The sequence below is a fragment of the Tamandua tetradactyla genome, chromosome 2, assembly GCF_023851605.1.
Source record: "Tamandua tetradactyla isolate mTamTet1 chromosome 2, mTamTet1.pri, whole genome shotgun sequence".
In the NCBI taxonomy this organism is placed as follows: domain Eukaryota; kingdom Metazoa; phylum Chordata; class Mammalia; order Pilosa; family Myrmecophagidae; genus Tamandua; species Tamandua tetradactyla.
The window spans coordinates 203,113,389-203,126,528 of record NC_135328.1 but is presented as its reverse complement, the minus strand read 5'-3'; the positions used below and the strand labels follow the sequence as shown (position 1 = coordinate 203,126,528).

Below are 13,140 nucleotides of genomic sequence, written 5' to 3'. Positions count from 1 at the left end.
TTGAAATACTAGTGATGAATGAGAGGGAAAAGTAAAGGGTATGGGATGTATGCGTTTTTTCTTATTTCTTTTTCCAGAGTGATGCAAATGTTCTAAAATTGATTATGGTTATGCGTGCACAACTAAGTGATGATACTGCGAGCCACTGATTGTATACTCTGGATGAACTGTATGTGTGTGAAGATATCTCAATAACAATATTTTTTTGAAAAACAGCCTTTTCAACAAATGGTGCTGGGATAAGTGGAAATTCACATGCAAAAGGATGAATTTGGACCCTTACCTTTCACGATATACAAAAATCAAAAATGGATCACTGAAACATTTAAAAGAATATTGCTTTTTATTCTGCTTATATCCAAATAACTGTGAGAAAATATTACAATTAATAACAAAAATAAAAGTTACCTCTTTCTCAGCAATGAGAATGACTTACTGGTCTAGCCATGGCTATGGGTATTTTATTTCAGACCCAGCCCTACTTAGGTTTTTTTCTTTTCTACCCTTTTAGGACTTTTTTTTAATAATATTCTTATTAATAAAATCAACCCCTTTAGTAGAAAGTAAGTTTTTAAAATTACTTTAATTTAGATTATTTCATGCTGTGTACTCTACTGTTTAATATTTACTTTTAAATTTTAAAATCACCAATAAAACATTTAAGAAGCAAAAAAAAAAAAAAAAAATATGACCTAAATACAAAAGCTAAAACTAATAAGACCCTTATAAAAAAACACAGAAGAAACATCTTCAGGATCCTATATTAGGCAACAGATTATTAGATTTTACACCAAAAGCATAAGTAACAAAAGAAAAAATAAATGGACTTCATCAAAATTAAGAATTTTGGTGCATCAAAGCACATGAAGAAAGTTAACAACCTACAGAACAGGTGGAAATAGTTGCAATCCCATATTTCTGATGTGTTTAATATCCAGAATATATAAAGAATTGTGATAACTTAACAACTAAAAGACAAACAACCCAATTAAAAAATTGGACAGGGACTTGAAAAGATACGCAAATGCCAATAAACACATGAAAATATGCTCAACATCACCAGTCATTAGAGAAATACAAATCAAAACTATAATGAGATAACTTCACACCCTTTAAGATGGCTATTATTTTTAAAAAGAAAAATAAGTATTGGTGAGGATGCAGAGGAACACTCGTTCATTGTTGGTGGGAATGTAAAATGGTACAGCCACTGTGAAAAACAGTTTGGGCACAATACTACCTAACTGTAATGTAATTATGCTAAAACACTGAATGAAGCTGCATGTGAGAATGATAGAGGGAGGAGGGCTGGGGACATAAATGAAATCAGAAAGAAAGATAGATGTTAAAGATCGAGATGGTATAATCTAAGAATGCCTAGAGTGTATAATAATAGTAAAATGTACAATGTACAAATTTTAAAAATGTTTTTGCATGAGGAAGAACAAAGGAATGTCATTATTGCAGGGTGCTGAAAACAGATGATAATTAATACTTTAAAATGTCACCTCATGTGTGAGACTAAAGCAAAAAATGTTTGTTACAAAATTTATATTTTGACTAGAGTATTTCCTAATATAACTCATGTAGATAGTTTGATTGAACGTCATAAGTACTTGGAATCTTAGGTAGGACATGAGATTTTGTTGGTTTGTCCAGAGTCATGCCCCGATGAATCCCAGAGTGATTTGATCAGTGACTGGAAAAGTATTTGCAAGCCCCCTTCGGGGAATGGTGAGAGCGGGGAGAAATTCAACTTCCCCAAGTTGAATTCCTGATAGTCTCATAAGCAGTGTGGACAACCAAAGCTATAGGCTGAGCCCCCAGTCTTGGGGTTTGTTCATATGAAACTTAACCCCACAAAGGATAGGTCAAGTCTACTTAAAATCTAGGCCTAAGAGTCATCCCCAAGAGAGCCTCTTTTGTCGTTCAGATATGGCCTCTCTCCCCAGCCAACACAACGAGCGGTCTCACCACCCTCTCCCTCTCCGCGTGGGACATGACTCCCAGGGATGTGGACCTTCTTGGCAACATGGGACAGAGATTCTGGAATGAGCTGAGACTCAGCATCAAGGGACTGAGAAAAACCCTAGAGTGAGCTGAGAATTAGCATCAAGGGATTGAGAAAACCTTCTCGACCAAAAGGGGGAAGAGGGAAATGAGATCAAGTGTCAATGGCTGAGAGATTCCAAACAGAGTCCAGAGGTTATCCTGGAGGTTATTCTTATGCATTAAGTAGATATCGCCTAGTTGTTCAAGATGTAGCGGAGAGGCTGGAGGTAACTGCCTGAAAATGTAGAGCTGTGTTCCAGTAGCCATGTCTCTTGATGATGATTGAACAATGATATAGCTTTCACAATGAGACTCTGTGAATGTGAAAACCTTGTGTCTGATGCTCCTTTTAGCTACTATATCAACAGAAGAGTAAAACATATGGAATAAAAATAAATAATAGGGGAACAAATGTTAAATTTAGTTTGAAAAGCTAGTGGTAAATGAAAGCGAGGGGTAAGGGGTATGGTATGTATAATCTTTTTTTTTCTCTATTATCATTTTTTTTTTCTGTTGTCTTTTTATTTCTTTTTCTAAATCGATGCAAATGTTCTAAGAAATGATGAATATGCAACTATGTGATGATATTAAGAATTACTGATTTATATGTAGAATGGAATGATATCTTAATGTTTTGTTTGTTAATTTTTTTTAATCAATAAAAAAAAAAAGTTTGGTGGTTAGAAAGTTAAACAGAACTACCATACTACCCAGCAATCCCACTTCTATGTATATACCCAAAATAACTGAAAACAGGGACTCAGAGAGATGACACCAATGGTCAGTGTGGCATTGTTTACAGTAGACAAAAGTGCCCATCAATAGATGAATGGATAAACTCAATGTGGAAAAGTAAAAGGAAATGAAGTACGGATACATGCTCAAGCATGGGTGAACCTTGAATAGTTCATGTTGAGTGAAATAAGCCAGACAAAGAGGACAAATATAGTATAATTTCTCTTTTATGAAAAATTTAGAAAATATTTACCAATTTCATAGAGACAAAAGGCAGAATAGTGGTTACCAGGGGTAGGAGGGAGGAGGCTATGAGGGAATTGGTTAATGAGTATGAGCATCTGTCTGGGATGATGAAAATATCCTGGAAATAGACAATGGTTAAAGTAACACAGCACTGTCAATGTACTTAATGTCACAGAAATTGTACACTTTAAAACGTGGTTAAAATGATTTCTATGTCACATATATTTTACCACAATTTTTAAAATGAACCAAAAGAAGGAATTCATGCATTTACTCATTCAGCAAATATTTACTCATTCAGCAAATATTTACTATTACATGCATCAAAGTCAAATCTTTCACCTTGGACTATATGGGTTCAACTTGCAGTGTGCTTTGCTCTAAGTCAACAGCCGCAAAATGCATGGTACATGACAATGGTTCAGTTTCACATCAATGTGAAACAACAACAACCTCTTACAGTGTAAGGATCATTAGCTATCCATAAATAAAATCTGTGATCACTCAGGTACTCTATATTTCAATACCAATTCTTCCATCATAAGCTAAAAGCTATTAAGGGCCAACTGCATACAGGACAAACCACTATCACAGCCTTATACATTTGTCTTTCTATCAAAAAACTGGAGCATCCCAGCAGCATACTGGCATTGCTGCAAGTAAGAAGGTAATATTTTTGGAGAACAAGCTTAATTTACTTATTCCAGAGTTCACAGCATATCAGTGGCTATTTCAAAGGCTTTCGCATGTTTCCCGAGGGAACATGCGTAGCAGAATTAACTACGGATCTTATAAACCGGGACTTGGGTTTGAATTCTAGCTCTACCTCTTATTAGCTGTAGGTGTGATCTTGGTAGTCACTTTTCCATTCTGATCCTTAATTTGCACATCTGCAAAATAAGGAAGTCAACTACCACCTCATAGCATTGTTGAGAAGAACAAATGAAATATAAACCACCTAGCGCAGTTAGTGGGCAATAACAACTCAATAATATTAGTTCCCTTTCTTGGTCTTAAATAATTTAAGAAATTATCTAATAATCAAGAAAAACTAACTCATAATCTAAGTTATTTTATCAATAGCGAGTCAGCAACCAACCTGTATTTGCTGCCTTCTCCGTACTCCAAATCCCTCCCTTCTCATCCCACTATTTCCAGTTTTTCTTTTTAACTTTAGTTACTATGTTTAGAAAAATGATTTAATTTTAGAAACCTGAAAAATTCTTCTGAGTAAATTGAGCAAATCCTTAATCTGCCCCATGGGGAATTCTAAGCAAAATAGTTATTTTTGACAAGAATTTTCTATGAGGGCTATTCAATTTATCCACTCCAATACCACCAATGCTGCACACAGTGATGGAAAGTAATCAAGAAATGTTCTGTATGGATTCTCCCAAAGGAAATATCCTCCTAAAATCCAAAACCCTCCCTGAGGTAGTAGAATCTTTCAGGGTAATCTGAACTCTCCAGGCTGTGACAAGTCCAGCTCCTCAAGCCACAGCAGCAGCAGTTCATAAAAGAAATACCTTGAACAAACCCCACCCCTCAAAATATCCCCAAAAGGCAGGGAAGTCAAAGGAGTATTTTCTCTTCAGTGGACAGATAAGACACCAGTTCAGAAGCACAATCCTTTCCCCAAGGTCATTCAAGTCAGTGAAGGTGCGACGGAGAATCTGCAAGCAGTCTCCGGCCTAGCGGAGATCACACTGCAGGTTCTTTCGGGGATGCCTATTCTCTCCCCCTCCCACCCTCAAGTATGAGCACAGGCCTCGGCATTTCCGAAACAAGCCACAACAAGCTCTGCAGTGTTAGGAAAGGGGCTGACGCGATGCCGAAACAGATGCTCCAAAGCAAGATGGTCTTTCTCGGCTTGCAGAGCCTCCTCCAAGGTTATTAACAGAAACCACAGGTACCTCGGGGAGCCCTAAACCGGACTCCGAACCCCCAACACAGCCGCTCCCGACGCCCGGTCCCCCTCACAGCCAGAGGCCCACCGGCCCCAAAAACCGCGCTTCATTCCTGCTCTTGAGGAAGTCATGGCTCTTCCCCGCCGGGGCCGAGATGGGGGGGGGGGGGAACGAGGGGGGCTTGGGGTACGCAGAGAGGCGGGCCGAGCGCGCTGCGGAAAGTTCACCGCGGCCGGCAGGCGGGGGGCGGCCCCCGGCCCGACTCGCCCGCGTCCCCTGCAGATTCCACCATTAATTAGTCCTAAGGACTGTCTACTGGCAACTTAAACAAAGCGAATGCCTCGAATTCCTTCCCGGCCCAGCGGTCTGGCTGCAAGACCAGCAGCGCCCGGGACACGGATCCGCGCGGCCGACAGCTGCGGCGGCGGCGGGACCCCTCCCCGACCCGCGCCGCCCCCGCAGCCCCGCAGCCCCGCAGCCCGGCGCCCGCAGTCCGCCGTCGGGCGCCCGCAGTCCGCCGTCCGCAGGCCGGTGCAGCACGCCGACCCGGCGCGCTCCCAAACCCCCACCTTCTCCTCCTCCTCCTCCTCCTCGGGAGCTCCCGGCTCTTCCTGTATGATCACTTCCTTCCTCCCCGGGTGCCCGCCTGGCCCCGCGCAGCCCCCTCCCCCGGCGCCCAGGCCCCCCGCCCCGCCCGGCCCGCGCCCGCCTGCTCGCCCAGCGCCGCGCCGCGTTCGCCCGCACTCCGCACGCCCTCCCACCGCACCCCAGACTCGACTCCAAAAAGTCTTCTCCGAGCCTCGTCCCCCGAAAATGTCTCCTCTGCTTTTCTGCCCACCCCCAACATCCCTCTCCAGATTCTCTCTCCCACCAAGAAGTCACCTCAGAACCGTCCCTCCCCCAACCGAAAGAAAAATCTCCTCAAATTCTCTTCCTCCAACTCCAAGAAAATCTCAAGGTCTCGCCCCAAAAGATCTCCCGTCAGGGTCTCTCCCCCGATCGCTTCCTCCAAAATCCGCTCAAACTCTTCACACACACACACACATACGCGCACCCGGAGGCAACCTGGATCCCCACCCCCCCCACCTCCCCTCTGGCTCGCCCGCCAGTTCGGCTGCCGGTGTCCCGACCCCTCCGGCTGCCCTCCTCTGCCCCGGCACACCCCAGCCGCCAGTGCCGAGCTCCTTCCCCGCTCCCGCCCTGGGGCCGCGAGCGGAGAGTAGTCCTGTCGCCTCCCGGCAGATCCCTCACCTTGGTGACTCTGGCCCGTGCTCCCGCCGGCCGAAAGCTCGGCTCTGGACTCCCGGCTGCCGGCGCCTCCTCCGACTCCAGGGGACTGACAATGAGGGGCGGGCCGACTGGTGGCGTCATCGTCGGGGCGGGGCCTGAGGCGAAGGGAGGGACCTTCCGGAAGGTCCCGCCCTCTCCGTCCTTTACCCCTTCCCAGGCCTTGAACACTGCCAAGTTATTTTGCCTGCCAAGCTAGGTACCCAAGACCTGTGCTAGGCGCGGTGGGAAGTGAGAGGGGTGCTCTCACAGGGGGTTGTTAGATTAAATGAGATAATTTATGTAAAAGGCGCTTAGTCCAGGACCCTTAATAAGTAATCACTCAACAAATCCCATTTGTGTTATTGGGCAAATGTGGAAAAGGAAATCAGGTTGGACTCAGAAGGTATGAATTCCAGTCTCCAGTTCTGCAGTTAATTCATTGTGTTCTCCTAGACAAGTCCCTTCCCATTCATATTCCCGGCTTTCAGCTTCTTTAAAACGGGAAGGAGTGATGACCACATGATCTTAAAAATCCCTCCAAGGTACCCAGAGCCCAGAGAAGTGGGCAGGGTTTTGAAGGGAGGCCAAGACCCACACCCAGAAGGGTGCAGGACACAGCCAGAGATACTCTCCCATACGGCTGCCCTCCCACGCTCTGGCAGGGAGCAGCATTCACAAGCCGGGACACAGATACACCAAAGGCTGCTCTCTCTCTGACTGCAGCAGCATAGCTGGCCTCTTGAGACATCTCTTGTGTAAGCTACTTTTTGCCTATGGCATAAAGGCCAAAGTCCTGGCCTGGCCTGATCACTTCCTACCTTTCCAGAAAGACACACACAAACACACACACACACACACACACACACTGTAAAGTTTATCCAGACTTCCCCCTGGCACACCCACTGCTTTCCCACATCTGCCCCTTTGCTCATGCTCTTCCTTTGCTGTCTCATCTCAATGTGCCACCCCTCCTAGTTTCCCTTCCATTGTGTTTAACTCTCATGAGGCATGGTCACATTCTAACGTGTATCGAACTGACCAACTTGTTTCTTAGCACTTCCTCCAGGTCAGAACCCACAGGGTTTTATGGAGCTCAGGTTCTGTTGCCAAACAAACCTCTGATCAAATACCCACATTCTGGCCCCTTCTAGGTCTCTCTGAGCTTCAGTCTCCTCATCCATAAATAGGATATAATAATATGGTCATTTTAGGGTTTGTTTTTAATTTACATAATCTACTGTGTGGAAAGCAGCAAGCACAGTGTCCCACAAATGATGTGGTTGTCATATTATTATTATCATCATTATCAATATTATTTCTAGCGCCTAGCACCACACAACACCCCCACGATAATCCACCCAATCATTCTACAAAGGAAGACTTTGGGGTCCTGAGAGAGAAAAAAGGCTAGTAGCTCCACAGAACATTGCCATTCAAAGGGGAACTAGCAGTCAAAATTTCAGAACCTGTGTGGATTCAGCACAATCATGACCAGTCTGATACCCCGGGCTGTCTCTGACCCTAGGGCCCCGTCCCCCACTTTCAAGTTGATGACAGCTGCAGAGCTTTCTCTGCAAGTGCTTTGCAGCTGAGCTGACATGCTTCTCCCTTGGGCCTTTCTCCTTTCGTTTTCCTTACAGAGAGATGGTTCTGTGCTAAACTGCCCTTGGCATCTCTGCAGTCCTCGAGGAGAGCTGCAGCAAGGCCTTAGGAGTGAGAGTATTGGCCAGTGGGAAGAGAGGAAGAGCTTTGGGGTTCTGATTAATTTCTTACACTGCAGACAGGCAAATGGCTATCCTAAAATGCTTGGGCTGATGGTCAAGGGTCCCTAACAATGTGTGGCGTATTTTTAGAATAGGAGATTTTAAAATGCTACTTCCCATGAAAAGGAGGCATGGCCACAGAATTTCTGCAGGCCTTTATTGAATTCATCCTATGTGCTGATACAAATTCCAAGCACTGCAAATCCTTAGAAGGGAGAACCCAATGTATACAAGGGAGGTTCTGAAGACAGAATTTTTTCACCAGGAACCCGTGGCCCCCTCAACTTTCTATTCATCCATTCCCAACACAGACTTTGACACATCACAGCTGAGGATTCAAATTCCAGCTCCACCCTTCCCCAGCTGTTTGACCTTGGGCTTTTAAATTCTTCACCTCAGTTTCTCATCTGCAAAATGGGAATATAATAGTACCTACTTCAGAGAGTGGTAGTAAAGATTCAATGAAATAAATACATGAAAGAGCTTAGCTCAGAGCCTGGCACCTAGTTCATGCGAGGATGTTGTGGCTACAGTTAAAGGATGTGTAGGCCTCTGGGCTGGAAGTAGGGCTAAATAACAGTTCCCACTCTCGAGAAGCTTAGTCAAAAAAAAAAGCATAGGGTATTTTGCAGGAATAGGCAAGAAAACAGGTCCCCTGAATATTGCTAAGTGAAAGAAGTAAAAGTAAGTTGCAGAATTGCAGGTGTGATAGGATCCCATGTTTACAGCTTAGAATATGCAGAGAAAAATATGGAGAATATAAAAAATGAAAAACGGGACTTTCAATCATTTTTCTGTCTGCGTGTGTGTACACGCACATGTGTAGCAGGAACTTTCAAAAAAGATCTTACGTTTCATTTTATTTTTCTGTTGTCTTTTTATTTATTTTTCTGAATTGATGCAAATAATCTAAGAAATGATCGTGATGATGAATATGCAAAAAAAAGAACGTGTATTTGTTTGTTGTTTACAATAAAATATTAGAAAAAAAGATCTTACTAAATGCCGAAGAGAGGAAAGGAAATAGATACAACTACAAGGCACATCAGCAGTGGGCATCTGAGCCTACTGTGCCTGATGCCATAGAATGTTCTGCAGATCCCATTCCATTTCTTAAGGGGTTCCAGGGAAAGCTCCTGTCCAGCCAGTTCTCATCTTCTCCTCCAACCTGAGTCCCTGGTTGCACTTGAAACTTTCAACGCTCTAAGCCAAAAGCAAGACTGCTAAAAGAACGTTCAGGCAGGGCCAGTAGGGGAGATATTAAAGCAGGAAAATTTTTTTGCCCTCTGTCCTATGCCCTTCCTCCACTTCCCAAAGAATAGCAATAAGTCAGCATCTTATGCCTACTGTGCTAAAACTCGCACTTTCGTTTTTCCTCATTATATCTTTCTGCAATTAAATTTTTTTACAAGGTGCACATATTACTTTGTCATCAGAAAAAAGGCAGTAAAGTCATATGTCAAAAAGAAAGCTAACCAAGCTGGAGTTGATTCATTTCTGTTACTTTGTAAACAATAAACTATAACACAATATGACTGAGGCCAGTGCCAAGTCTCAAGGAAGTCATGGCATGATTTTGAGTCCTCTCACATTTTAGGGCACCATCAATACATGAATTTCATCCATTCATTCCTTCAACAAGCATTTATGAATCCTTACTAGAAATCAAGCATGATGCTGTGTACTTAACAAATAATATTTTATACAGGTTATAGGAAGTCATTATTCCTATTTTGCAGATTAGGAAACCAAGACTCTGCACTCAAGTAGCCATCATTAGCTGGGTGGACTTGGACAAGCCACTAAATGACTCGCAGCAGCAGTTCCTCTCTCCGGACCCCACTCCTGCCTGGTAAGGGTATACCAGGATATTTTACACAAGTTAAGTACTTTCTTAGCTATAAGACATAATACAAGGGGAGGGCATCATATCAGTTCTTTGAATCATTGGCTCACTTGGTGCATTGCCTGTTACTGTTTTTCCCCATGAGAGCACTTAGGACATCTTCCCTGTGGGAATTCATCTTATTCCCCCCATTAGCTTGGGATCGCCTCCTTATTCATCTCCGATCCCCTTCTGCCCCTAGTGCAGTGCCTGGCAGACATCCCTCCATTCTTTCCCTCTTTACTTCATGAAAAGTGACTCACTGCCTAACATGGAACACAATTAATTACTTAATAACAATTACATTAAGTGCTACAAAAGAGTAGCCCAGATACTTTGAGGGCTTGGTGGAATCTAATCAAATCCAGGAGGCAGAGAAGGCTTCCTAGAGGAGGTGGCCTTGAGGCTTAGAGAAGTTAAGGAACCCTTCAAGGTCACTCCTCTGGTAAGCGGAAAAACTGGGATTTTAACCCAGGAATGCCTGCCTCCAAAACTCTATCTAATGGAGCAAACTGCCTTTTATCTCCTCTACCTTATTCTTTCTTGGCTCTAGTTAGTGAGACAGAAGCAAGGTCTGTCCAATACTGGATACTCTAAAGCAGTGTTTTTCCCAGCTTTGGGGGACTCATGAATCCCTTTGAGAATCTGATGTAATCTGCAAAACCTCTCCTTAGAATTACACATTTATAGATAGAAGCCAAAAATCTCACTGCCTATTTCAGAGGGTTCAGAGGCATCCTGAGACCTGGGTTTAGAATTCATGCAAGGATCACAGGACCTGACAGTGGTTCTCAGAATCTCAGAAAGAGACACCAGGGCTTCAAGGAAACCTCAAATCCCCCAAACAGACCCTAGAAACCTATACAAAGATTCTCAAGATCCAGTAGAAAAATTCTGGGTGTAGAGGCCCCAAGTCCCTATACAGTAACAGCAGGGCCTTGTAGAATATTCTCAAGACTATGTAGGAATCACAAACCTTCATAAAACCCAAGTGCCAGTAGAAGACTTGTAGAGAAATTCGGGGGCCTTGTTAAGCAGTGGTTCTTAACACTTTTTGGGTCACTGATACCTTTTGGGATCAAGAAAAATGGACATACATTACACACAATTTCAAGGGGTTCACAGACCTCCAGAGGCCATCAGGAGCCTCTCCCCCATTCAGAACCCCTAATCTTGAGGTTCCCGAACCCCTCAAGAATCTGGACTAGTGCTTAACCACAGACTCAATGCAAAAACTTTAGAATCAAAAGTTGAATCCCAGCCTGCTGTTTATTAGCTCTGGGAGCTTGGACCACTCACCCTCAAAGCCTCAGGCCTCAGCATCTTACCTCCCCAAAGACAGGGTGGGCCGGCCATCCCTCCCCAGCCCAGCCCCAGCGGCGTGGGCTCCGTGCCGGATGGGGCGAGGGCGCCTGGAGGACTCCCCTCTCCTCCCACGAATCCGGCTGCAGTACTTCCATGAAATACTAATGGGCCGACTGCACCAGGAGGCGGGGGGGAGGGCCGCGCGCGTTTGCCGCAGTGACAGCTCCGCGCCGCCGCCGCCGCGGGCCTGGGAAGCCAACAATGCTGGGCTCGCTCCGGCCTTTCCCACCCACCAGGCAGGGCGTTCCCGCCAGCCGGCTTCCTGCAGTGGAGGGCAGGGGAGGGAGGGAAGGCGCTGAGGGGCCGCTGGGCCAGGCAGGCCTGGTTCCTGGCTTTCTCTCCTCGTTTCCTGAGCAGGACGGGCCGGGGGATGGGACCCAGCACAAACCTCCTTCCTCGGGAGCACAGCCAGGAAATCGTGTCCTTGTTAACTCAGGTTCCTCCTCTGTGCCGGGAATGGTGCTGATTGCCGATCATAACTTTTTAGTCCTTACAGCTGTGTATGACAAGACCCACTTATCCCAGAGGAAGCTGAAAGGCCGAGTGGTAAGTTTAGGATCCTACAACACAGTAAGATTCCGACCCAAAGTGGTTAAGTTTATTAACGCCATCCTACAGATGAGCAAACGGAGTCTCAAAGAAGTTGGATTGACTTACCCACGGTCTTCATAAAAATATGACTACTAATAAAATAAATGTTCGCTACACATCAGGCACTGTGCTACGAATGTTATCGATATATTATGCCGCTGAGTGTTCCCACAACCTGTGAGACAACTATTGTCCCTGTTTTATAAATGAGTAAACAGAACAGAAAGGCTGAGTGACTTCTCCAGTGCCGCACAGCTACAAAGCAGCAGAGCTAGGAATTCAATTTCAGCTTCCGGTTTTCAGAGCTCAGACCATTCCACTCCCCTGCCTCTCAGCTAGCTGGTGTCTCCTTCCCCATCACACTTGCCTAACCTGAAGGTCAGGACTTGGTCTCATTTGTTTCTGGGTCTCCAAAGCTCCACCCAGAGCTTGGCACAAAGCAGGTATTCAGTGAGAACTATGGAACCAAGCGCAGGAACTCAAAGTTCGAAGGACTAGTAGAGGCCACCTAACCTGACTCCTAGAAACTTTGGCCAAGTGAAAATTCAGCCTCTGCTTGAACACTTCCTATCAGAGACAGAGCACTCTGTCTCTCCCATAACAGCCCATTCCTCTATTGAACAATTGTGGAGGTCTACAACGTAAATGCTCCTTTATGCTCAGGTTCACTTGTAATCAAGGCAAGACCATTTTTTCCCCTCATGGCTACTATGTATACTGCATGGTTTTTGTAACCATTTTATAGGGAGGCAGTTCAATTATTTTAAGCTCCTTGGGAACTGGGACAATGTCAGCTCTTCACCAAAGATGTTCCCCTTCCATGAGTAGAGTTGCTTCACAGAAAAAGCTTTTTCTAGGACCTCTTGCAACTAGGTAGGGCTATGTGACCATTTCCACCAATGGGATATGGACAAAGATGATAGGTGCTGAGCCCAGGCCAAAGTGGTTAAGAAGCATGCATGCTCTCCCAAAGTTCTGTTTTCTCTCCCATTTGCCAACTGGATGCCAAGTGGCCTTGGAAGTCATGTGTTGTCCATCAGTCAATCTGGGTCTCACTTGGTCATTTCACTGATGGTACTCCCACTGAATTAACTTCTATGATATTTCGCCATTGAGCTTTCAGGATTTATCCATCACAGCAGTTAGCCTCACCTTAACTCTTATGGGATCAAGTCAGGTTCATTGTCATATCCTCTATATCATGGAGCACAGTGTTAGTTACACAGACGATGCTCATAAAACATCCATCTAGCAACATCTGTGTCCAGCTGGCTCAGCAGTTCAGAAACAGTCTCTGTTCATCAATCACACAGATGTATTATATCCT

The 13,140-nt window shown here is 44.7% G+C and overlaps 1 protein-coding gene across 3 annotated transcripts in view; it reads right to left on the bottom strand.

Annotated features, from left to right (window-relative positions):
* LUZP1 (leucine zipper protein 1) overlaps window positions 1-6,287 on the bottom strand; it is a 140,832-nt gene extending 134,545 nt beyond the window's left edge. Inside the window, exon 1 of one of the 3 annotated variants that reach the window (XM_077150897.1) lies at window positions 6,192-6,287. The gene's annotated coding sequence lies outside the window, so the exon portion shown is untranslated. Of the gene's footprint in view, window positions 1-5,509; window positions 5,553-6,191 lie in introns of those variants that run through there. The other 2 variants (XM_077150898.1, XM_077150899.1) reach the window with 2 other exon arrangements.
* Between the last annotated feature and the right edge of the window lie 6,853 nt (window positions 6,288-13,140).